Source organism: Anas acuta, chromosome 9, assembly GCF_963932015.1.
Source record: "Anas acuta chromosome 9, bAnaAcu1.1, whole genome shotgun sequence".
NCBI lineage: Eukaryota > Metazoa > Chordata > Aves > Anseriformes > Anatidae > Anas > Anas acuta.
In genome coordinates, this window is record NC_088987.1 from 10,976,043 (window position 1) to 10,986,346 (window position 10,304).

A 10,304-nucleotide genomic window follows, 5' to 3' on the forward strand; every position below is an offset into this window, starting at 1 on the left:
GTCTGTCATCCCTTTGTTAAATAAGTGTTTGATTAGTTGCTCTGTAGAGGGGGCTGTGTGGGTTTTTTTTGCCTTTAAGGGTTAGCTGAGGTGAATGCTGTCTCCTGCATTCATATCAGCAAAGGTAGTTTTCTTAAAACCGTTTTTCAGAGCATTGTAGAAAGATCCCAAGGCATACAATACAGCTGAACTCATTCCCCTTTGTCCCTCCTTACAAAATTTAATTGGCATCTCCTTCAAGACATCCACAGATGGAGGTCCCACAGCCTTCTTTGCGCTCTATTCCATAGCTGCGTTGTCTTCACCCCTGGACAGCTTTTCCTAATGTCCAGGCTAAATATTCTTGGCTGCCAATTAAACCCCATGCTTCCTTTCCTACCTCCAGTGAACATGAAGGACTTGCTTAGTAGGTTATGTTTTGTCAGGGGATGCTTTGTTAGCCATGGAAGGAGGCGCGAGCAGCAGCTTCACTGCCAGCTCCTCCTCCCCACACCCAGGGGACTTCAGGAAGGTCCCGTGTTCTCCCTCAGGAAGGGATGAATCCTGCAGCTTGTTCCTACAGGACACGGGAGTCTGAAGGGCTTTGTCTTGGCAGTAAGGGGAGTGTGGTGTTGCAGGCTTTCAAGTCGATTCAAACTACAGTATAGTGTTTTTTTTTCAAGCTCGATATTATTACTTCCTTTATAGCACAAGGTATTTTTTCCTAAACTTGTTAGGATGGAAAAGTTCCAGGGATGTGTTGTCCACGCACAAATCAAAATGCATTAGCAGGCCAAGGGCCAGAGGCGAGGGCCAAGGGTGGGGGAGCTCTCAGTTTGATAGTTCAGCGCTGCTTTTCTTGTAATCAAAGGCAAAAATCCTTTGAAGACAATGAAAGCTTTGGGAGTGAAGTGTATCTAAGCCAGGTGTCAAGGCTAGCTGTACCAAGGGTTCAGCGTGGGATGAAGGTGGTGTAGACTATTTGGCAGCCCCACGTGTTGCCCTCCTGGACAAATGGTGAAGCAATCATACAGCTGCCTTCTTGTATTCAATCCTTGCTACTGCAAATTTAACCACCTGGCTTTAAACAAAGATGGGTCTTGTATGTTTGTCTCAAAGATATCTAGGCTAACTTCCTCTGCTTCACAAATGGGGTTTCATTACAGAGCGAGGATGACTCTTCCTTTCTAGTCCATTTTGAGGAGACTGCAGGGGCTTTATAAACTTCCCTGGGGGTTTCAAAGCCAGGGGGAAACTTGGAAAGCCAGGAGAATCTGCCCAGAGAGTGTCTTAGCAGGCAGAACTGGCATTCTGGATGGGGCTCCTCTCTGCTATCCCCAGTAGTTTGGGACAAAAGAGTCCAGTGTGAGGGAGTGTAGGGCTCCCTCCAACATCTCGTGGATTACCTTCTCCTGGTAGGGCGAAGTGTCCTCCAGAGATGCCTCTCGTGCTGTCGAGGGGCTCTGAGAGACCAGCACAGACCAGACTTCTGCAACTGAAGGAGACAAAAGGATGCAGTGAGCAGGCTCTTTCACCACTGTCTACTCTCAGCAAACGTCAAGTTGCTGCATAGCAAACACCACCTCCGCTGCAAAAACAAGCGGGGAAAGGGGGAAGAGGAGTTTGCATTAGGCTGTCAGTAGAATTGCTGCTGCTGTCAGCGTCACCCGTCACAACCTGCCGGGGTTGTGCAAGATGAGCTCCTCCATCGACACAGGGGAGCTTTTGGGAGGAAGACTGGGAGCTCGCTGCCCCTGCTCTGCTGGACCAAATCCAGGCACCCCGGGTAACAGCGAGTTGAAGTGGGGGAAGCCTGAAGCCTGCACCTCCTTTGCTGCTGAGAGTTTCTGGGGACAAAGGCAATGTTGTATTGATGCTAAATCCAGTTAAAGCACACAAGGTCGGCCCTGGAGCAGAGCAGAGACGTAGGAACTGCTTTCAAAGTGCTAGCTGCACCTCCAGTGCAGCGTCACCAGGAGATGCACATGACACTGTTTTCCACAAGGTAAGGGAAAATAAATAAGGCCAAATCACTGCATAGCAGCATGTGCTGCTTTTTTATCTTGCAATATTGTTGATGTTGGACTGAATCTGCTGTCTTAAAGTATAAATATAAAGACGCTGCTAAATCATCACTATTTCAGCAACTAATTAAGGGGTAATGCTCATGGTGCAGCAGTATATGAGGCAATAAACGGCTTTGGCGGCTGATTAAACGCTGGCACCGAGGCATTTAATTACAGCAAAAGCCAATTACCATGTGCATATTCCGACACCACGGACATTATTCCTGTTATATGACAGAACAAGGAAAGGCAATAAACCATGCTATAGAGACGTATAGTACAGGACTGCGATTAGCTTTGCCAGAACCTGCACCCCTCGCGCTCGGATGGGGACTCGGGTTCCACAGGGAAGGCTCAAAAGAAGGTCACGGAGTGAAAGTTTTTCACAATACACATGACCCATTTGAGATCTAGAAATGGAGCCAAATATTGCAGAACCTTCCTTTACTAAGGTGCATTTGACCATGTGTAGGAAACAATAATCCCACGCTTAGGGTAACAGGTGCAGTTGAAGCCTCACCCTAGCTTATCGAGCATCGATGGGCAAATCAGCGGCACTGGTGGACGAGGTTATGCGCAGCCTTTTCTTTCTCTCAGTTATTGAATTGCAGAAAGCATAATCAGTTGCAAAACACCACATGCCATTCTTCAGCTAATTGATTTAAAAGCTGGAGTCTGATTTTCACAGGCTTTCAAGCTCTTGCACTATCCATTTGACTTAACCAGCTCAGTACCTCTTCAAATTAAGCCCTCGCTCTCTTTAACCAGAAGTGAATTCTTCCTTTTGAAGGAGTTTCCTAGAGAAATTCTCTCTTAGAAAATCCTTGGCACGAAACCTTAGCCAGCCTTGGCATGCAAACCTGCCTCACGCTGGCATTAACAAGCCTCTTATTTAAATGTTGATGAGCTCTTTGCTGCCAGTTAGCAATGGGAAATGCAGTCTGTGTGTTAAACGAGAGCTGGGAATGACTTCCAAATACCAAAATGTTTGTTAAACTCACAGCCCACCTCTTCCCTCCTTGGGGGTGGGAAGCTTCCCAGCAAATTGGCCCCATTTTGCACAGAAACTGCCAGACACGATCAGCGCAAGGATCCCTCTCGTTCTATGGCCCGCGTGGGACCGACGCCAGGACCACGGCTTCCCAGGACGCCCTCTCGTACCCGCGTTGTTCCCGTCTGCCCCAGGGAACATTGCCCCTGACCCCTGTTAATTAGGGGGGTCTCAGGCTTTGAAGGCAGGCTCCCCTCACCACAGTGTGCATTTGGGCTTCCTTGTTTGCTTTTAAGCTTCCCTGCTATAGGGCGGTCTGGTGGCTGTTACCTTTACTGAGAGCTGATGAATCTCAACCCCGAAGCCTTTCAGGAGTCACTTGGTTCTCCGTGGTGTTCTACAGAAATGCATTCCACAAGCTGATTGACATACTGTATGTTGATTTATCTCTTCAGCTTGACAGGTACGCCCTCAAATTCAGTCTGAGGCTGTGGGAGCAGCTGCCACCCCATGGAGACCAACTGCTTTGTTGCCTCTAAACCCTCGGATATGGTGAGGGCTCTTCAGCCCTTCTGGGGCTCTTCCATTTTGTAGAGTCTGAGGTGAGTCAAAGGGCAAGATTCAAATACGAACTGCGAGGCCAGGCAGCCTCTCGGTATCCTCGTGTTACCTTTGCTGCCTTCTGAAATCAACATGTTCCCCAGCCAAGGAACGTGTAAATTCTTTCGGCTATCACTCACTTTTGGATGGAGCCCAAATGCTCATATACACAATCGTCTGTTTCTTCAGTGTCTGAATGAACCAGAAAGGCTTTGTCTGCTATAGATGGGAGCTTTCAATCCCATTTATGGTACATTATATCAGTCTGAAATAGCATCTGTAAGGTTCTTAAACTGAACCACCGTCAGATTTACAGCCACCGCAGAAGAGTTAGCAGGCTGGCTCCAGAGAACTATGAGCAGTAACCATAGTCTCTTGAAATATTTGCTTCCTTTGCAAAGTTGACCTGAGGAAGAATGTGTTGTTCATTTAAAGATTGCAGTTTGTTCATTTATTCGGAGAACATCTTCATTGGCAGCCACTTGTAAAGGGATGAGCTTCAGAGCTGAAAGCTGAAGACATGCTTCTTGTCATCGTGGAGCTGGTGACAGCTGCTCAGCCAGGGAGCTCCCCGTGATACATCTACATACGTGCAAGGTACAACAGGGGGGATCTGAGCTGCTCAACATCACGGGATGAGCGAGGCAGCTCAGCTAAACACAATCTTCCCCTCAAACCTCTGCCCAGAGAATGACTGGGAACTTGACTGAAACTCAGCAGACAAAACAGTGGCGTGCACGGACACGTTCTTGGTTTTTAATATCTCTGCTGCCTTGAAGAGCACTTGAAACACCTCGGCAAGGCTGCACCAGCAGGGCCAAAATAGGACGCACCAAAAATCTCCCCCAAGAGCTTACTGTTGGGTCATTTCCAGTCTGCTGGTCACCTGCAACCTGAAGCAAGCTAAACTGAGGGAAGCTGTCCCCCATACCATCCCCACTGACAACTGCTGGGAGAGTGGCTGTTTGTTTTCGGTTGTCCAGGGGAAGTGCAGGAAGCCTGCCGAGACTGGGGAGGTTTCGCTTGATGCTGTGCAGATATGGCTAGTGACAGCCCATGCCTCAGACGCTCCCAGTCAAAGAAGGCAGGACAAACGAAGAGCGGGCAGCGCTGCCAACTCAAGCTGCCAGAGCCTTGTGTTTATGTGAAATTCTTGGCTTTCATTTAAAATAATAATAATCATAATAAAATATAAAAAAAAAAATAAAAATCTGACCCGCTCAGTTGGAAATGCGATCGCTAAAGAGTCAGAAACCACAAGACCATTTAAAAAGGCCCATAATTCATACGTATATACTTATAACTCTCGATTTTGAAGCCAAAATCATGGTGTTTGGAGGCCCAACTGAAGTCTTATGAATTCCTAGGGGCTGACAGTACCAAGTGGGAAAAGGGCAAAATTAGTACATGGGAAAGAAAGAGGGTTGCCAAAGGTATGACGGCAGGTCAGTGGGAGAGCCAGGCCTCCTGCCTCCTCGCCCCATGTACTAGCCACATTGTCTGGCCTCCTTCCCCAAAGGAAATTAAGAGTCCTTAAAGCAATCCTGGCTATTTTAGTCTTGTGTTTCCATCTTCCTTTTGATGCTCTTATTTTCGGCAACACGCGGATCTTGCAGCATCCTGCTGCTCCCCATAGGATATTATTCCATCTCTGGGGCTCATGGTCATGATACTGTGTGCTGATGACAGCTGTGGGAGTTTGCAAGTAGCTTAACATTTGCATGCCATGAATATGCAGCTCTGAGCATGGCCCAGTTCTCCATGCAGCCAGCCTGTGCACGTTTGCAAGGGATGGCAGCATCCTGCGTATGTTTAGATCCCAGGAGACACCAGTTCCTAGTGCCTTGGGTGACATTTTTGTATATGCTTGGCTGTTTATAACCACAAACACCTGGATAACCAGCTTTCTGGGAAATCTGGGCTTGCTTTTAATCACAGCAAAAAAGCAGGGTCTTCCTGGTTGAGTAGCAATTGTCCCTACCTGAGCCATCTCCAGGATCCTGTTTGCACGCCAGCAGAGCAGGGAAACCTCCCGGCACTCAGGACAGCCCTGGCCAAGGACAGAGCCCTCGAGCTGCTGCTCTCCCTGCCACACCGACGTCCAGTTTCTGTTTGCACCAGCACAATGTCAAACATCGCAGCAGCAGCTCTGGCGGAAGGTGAATCTGCTAGAACGGAGGTGTCGCTTCCTCTGCTGAGGCCTCTCTAATAACGCCGAGATGCTTTCCTAACTAATTAATTACAGGGCTTTGGCTGAGTCTTTTTAATGATTCCCATCTTCCTGCTGCTGCTCTGCAATCAGCACTACTCGCAGCGCTGTTCAGAGCAACGCTGATGCCATCAGAGCAGACGGGTGAGCGATATGGGGTGAGGGGATGTTTTTATTCAAGCCAGTTGTACCGTAAGCTGCTTGAGTTTCTGCTCTCTGATGTACTTTCCTGGAGAGGAGGAGGATGATACGGCTGGCAGGTAGCTCTACCAGGCCTTTTGCCCTCACCTGGGTTGCTGTCTCAAGGGAAGAACTTGTGCAGAGTATAAATAGTTCCCACTCTCATTAAAAAGCCATAAGCTCCTCAGGGTCTAGCTTGCTTGCACATCCCTATGATTTGGCAGTTCAGAAAAGAATTGAAGCTGCGGTCTGGAAACTTTGCTCCTGGACCTTGAATATCAAGACTGGCTCTAGGTAGAAGAGACCAGCCCAAGTCAGCACTCCATATTATTTATGCCCACCTATTATTTATGCTCTGATAGCACATAGCCATAGTCCACGGCCTGTCGTGCTTGTACAAATCAAAACCTGGGTCCAAATCCTTCTGGTCTCAGCAAACAAAGACGATCGCATGGCTCTGCTGGACTAGTCCAGGCTGCGCAGTATGATAGCACGACCGTGTGTAGCGGTGATCTCCAGCTGTGAAGCCACATTAATTATTGTTGCTACTCCTGCCTTGCCTCATTAATCGACTCTTCATGTTGCAGTAGGAACCAGCTGCCCCAGTCTTGCCCAGAGCTTTATTGCAAGGGTGAAGACAAATCCTCACCTCAAAAAAAAAAAAAAAAAAAAAGCATAGTAGGAAATGAAAGGCAGCAGGAGAAGGCAGCTGTGAGAGCAGCAAGTCAGTACAAAGCAGCAGCCTCAGGAAACTGGCTCTCAAATGGTTGTGGGTCACTACAAAGTGAGATTTCAGGAATGATTTGAAGGCAGATACTTGCGTCCTTTTAGGCTCATTCCAGGAATAAACACAAAGCAATATTATGGTATTTTTTTAAGACGGATATGTGGGATGCAATAGGTACATTACAAGAAATTTTGCTTTGTCTTCCCACAAAGGGTTGTTGTGGGTTTTTATTCATTACTTCAAAATGTCTGTATAGGTACTCTCATTTCAATCCCTGTGGCATGAGCCAAACAGAGGAGATGAAACCAAGGTTTTCTTGAGAGCTCTATAATTAACAACTGGTCCCCTGAGCAGCAGAAGCAATCGAGCCTGCTTTCCTATGAATTTGTGCCATATGTGGTTCTGTGCTGTCTAAGAAGGAGTGAATTCACTCTGCAGTTCTTTGCTCGCAGAAGGCCTTCCTGAGGTATTTCTCTCTGACAAAAATTTGCAGGGATCTGGCATCTTCAAGACCTTTCCATCCCTTTTCTTCCCCTCCAGTTTGGCTGAAATTGGTAAGGAGGTCCTGAAGGTACCAGAAGGTCGGAAAGATGGATGGTAGGGAAAAGCTGGCTATCAGATGAAGGCAGAAAATGCCATTATGCGTAGTAAGAAACCTGCTGGGGGGAAGTGGTGTATATCTGAAAGGAGCTAAATTCAGGTCACGGGCTCATTTTCTATGATTCCTTCCTAGAGAACCTCTTAACACTAAATAAATGATGCACTGGTCTTCAGATGACGCTGCTGCATTTAGTACAGCTCTTCCATAGATATTCCTGCAGCCAGACATTCAAAGAATCACTGTTATCTTTACAGCCTCTATCCCAAGAGCATCCAGAGCTAAGCAGAAGTTCAAGCACAAAGTGCTGGGACTTCCTCCTCGGTGTAATTGATAAATATTAGCAGCGCCTTTGTAATGGCTTGAAGCTTTTGTGCTGAATTTGCATCTAATAAGAAGGGGCCTTTTAACGAACAAATAAATAAATAAATGGAGGAAACCTTCTCTTTGAGCTAATTTTAGGCACGTCCATGCTGACAGCTGCTCTTCCCTGATATATCTCAGCCACATCCTGGAAGGGCCACGGGGACTAAGCTCCGTTCGTGCCACTGCAGCTGAGAACAGACCTTTGTTTGTTTTATTTTTAAGGGATTGATGGTAGCTGGCTTTCCAGAACCTCCCTTCATCCTGGTTTTCATTAGGAGGCTTACGATGCAGGTGGGAACTTACAGCACTTGAATGGGTGTCCAAGCCACACACAACCCAACGAAAGGTTGCAGTCACAGGGCACGGGGTGTCAGGCTGAGGTTTGCACTTGGTGGCCTCCTCCCATGTTGCTATCTGGGAAAGAAATCCTGGAGTGCTGAGATGTGAGCTCTGGACATGTCCCAGATTTCGAGCAAATAGGTCTGGCACATGGGGTCACCTTGGGGAGAGAGGCCCTGATGGACTGCAGATGTGCAAGGCGGCTCCAGGGAGAGAAAATGGGGAAAGGAATGGGGCAGGACTCGCCTGTGAGAGTCCCATGTTCAGCTGTCGGTGACCTGGCCCTGCTTCTGGTGAGGTGGAGAGCCCTAGGGAAGACTTCCTCCTCCTCTGGGCATGAAGTAAGCCAAGAATGGCTCCTTGCATTGATTTAGTCCATGGGCTAACTCTTCTGATTCCCCTCATTTGCAAGGCACTGCACAAATACATAAAGCTGAGATGAGCACAACGGGAAAAGTTTCAGCCCCATGTCTGCTTGGAGAGAAAGATGAAGTGGCATAGAAATGGCTCTTTGATCTTCACCCGTAGCTTTTATTTTTCCCCTGCTCTAATTAGAAACTCAGGACTTGTCTAGCTTGGATGATTGTTTCATTTCCTCGTTGAAAAGGTGATTACCCCTTTAGTTTTCATAATTACCTAATCAGCAAAAATCAAACCAATCAATGTTAATTTCAACCCTAATAAATATTCCCTGGTATTCTATACATTTATGTATATCTCAAAGCTCATCCTACTTGCAAGGAAAAAAAATGATTCCACGAGTCGGGCCAGCTTGCTCAGCATCACATCCAGCAGCGTGCCAGCTTCCCCTGAACGCACAGGGAGGGGATGGCGTGTGGCAGTGCAAAGCTGAACAAATGCACCTAGAAACCGGGATGGGAAGGGTCATAACGAGAGGTCACCTGGCCTGTGCCCTGCCACAGGATGGGACCAGCTGGACCCAAACTAGTCCAGGCAGATGTTTGCCTCTGTCCTGTTCGTGAAAGCACTCTAGGCTACAGGCTGCACAGTCTCCCAAGCAAGCTTTCCAGTGCTTAAGCTGCTCTCATTAGTTGATACATTTAGAGACGGTGCCAAAGTTAAATCTTCCTTGATGCACTCTAGGCTTATTATTTCCTGCCCTGCCCACAGTGGACTAATAACCTGAACTCAAGCTGGGCTACTTCTTCCCCTGGTAGGTGGATCTGGGGGGTCATGCTATCCACTGAGAAATTAGCCTGGACTAGTCAAAGTTATTACAAAAATACTGCCTGACCACTTCCAAGAGTTGGTAAATTCAGGATCCAGCTGATGACCGAGGCCTTCCTTGGTCTTCTAAATCACCAGAAGTCTCAGCTTTTGGGATGAGGACAAATTATACGAGGGACCCAGCCAGGTGTGCCTCACTCAACCTGCTCCATACAGGTGGGGTTGGAGCATTTCACTCTCTTTATACGTGTTAGCCCAGATGATTGCCCACCGCTGTGGTTTCTACTCCAGTGCAGAAAGTGAAGGGTAGAAAAAAGTGGTATGAACTCAGCAGTCAACTGCCTGCTATTATTTACCCTGATAAAGGGCAAGTGCTTCTTTCTGGCACTGGTAATAGTGGCAATACTAAATTGTAGTTGTCCCAAATTAAGTCTTCGCAGTGTTGTACCAGATGCTGAGATGCCTCTGGCAACTTTTTCTCCATTTGCATACTATCATCATTTGTGCCTTCCCTGTTGACTGAGCACTGCTCCGCTTGCAAGCAACTCTGCTGTGCGGCAGAATGGCACATGCTTTGGGCCAGGACATCATTTCATGCTGGGTTCCTTCAGTGTGCTGTGATGTGGGTCCACCTTCATAGCTGGGCATCAGCTGTGCAAGGATGTGAGCCAGACGAAGAAGATAGGGCTGGCTTTGCTGGAAAACCAAGTTTTCACGTATGTATCTACCCAGCTCCTCTTGCAACTGTGCTCCTGAGGAGGAATTGCTCCTTCCTTCCTTCAACCTGTCCCTCCTCCCAGCTGCCCTGCATCACAGGGCTGTGGCTGGACCTTCTCATCCACTGGAGGACTCCGACATGTGGCTTAGAAGATGGGAGGGTTGCATGTTTGTGGTTAGCCTAGGCTTATGTTTTAGAGGGATGCTTTGGCCCCTGATGACTCTCTCTGTGGGGCTGGCCTCGAGGACAGATGCGTAGCAGTGAGGTGAAGCAGTGCCAAATTTTCAGATGTTGGCATTTTCTGTGGTTTCTGAGGAAGCTCCTCTCCACAGAAGCACACACT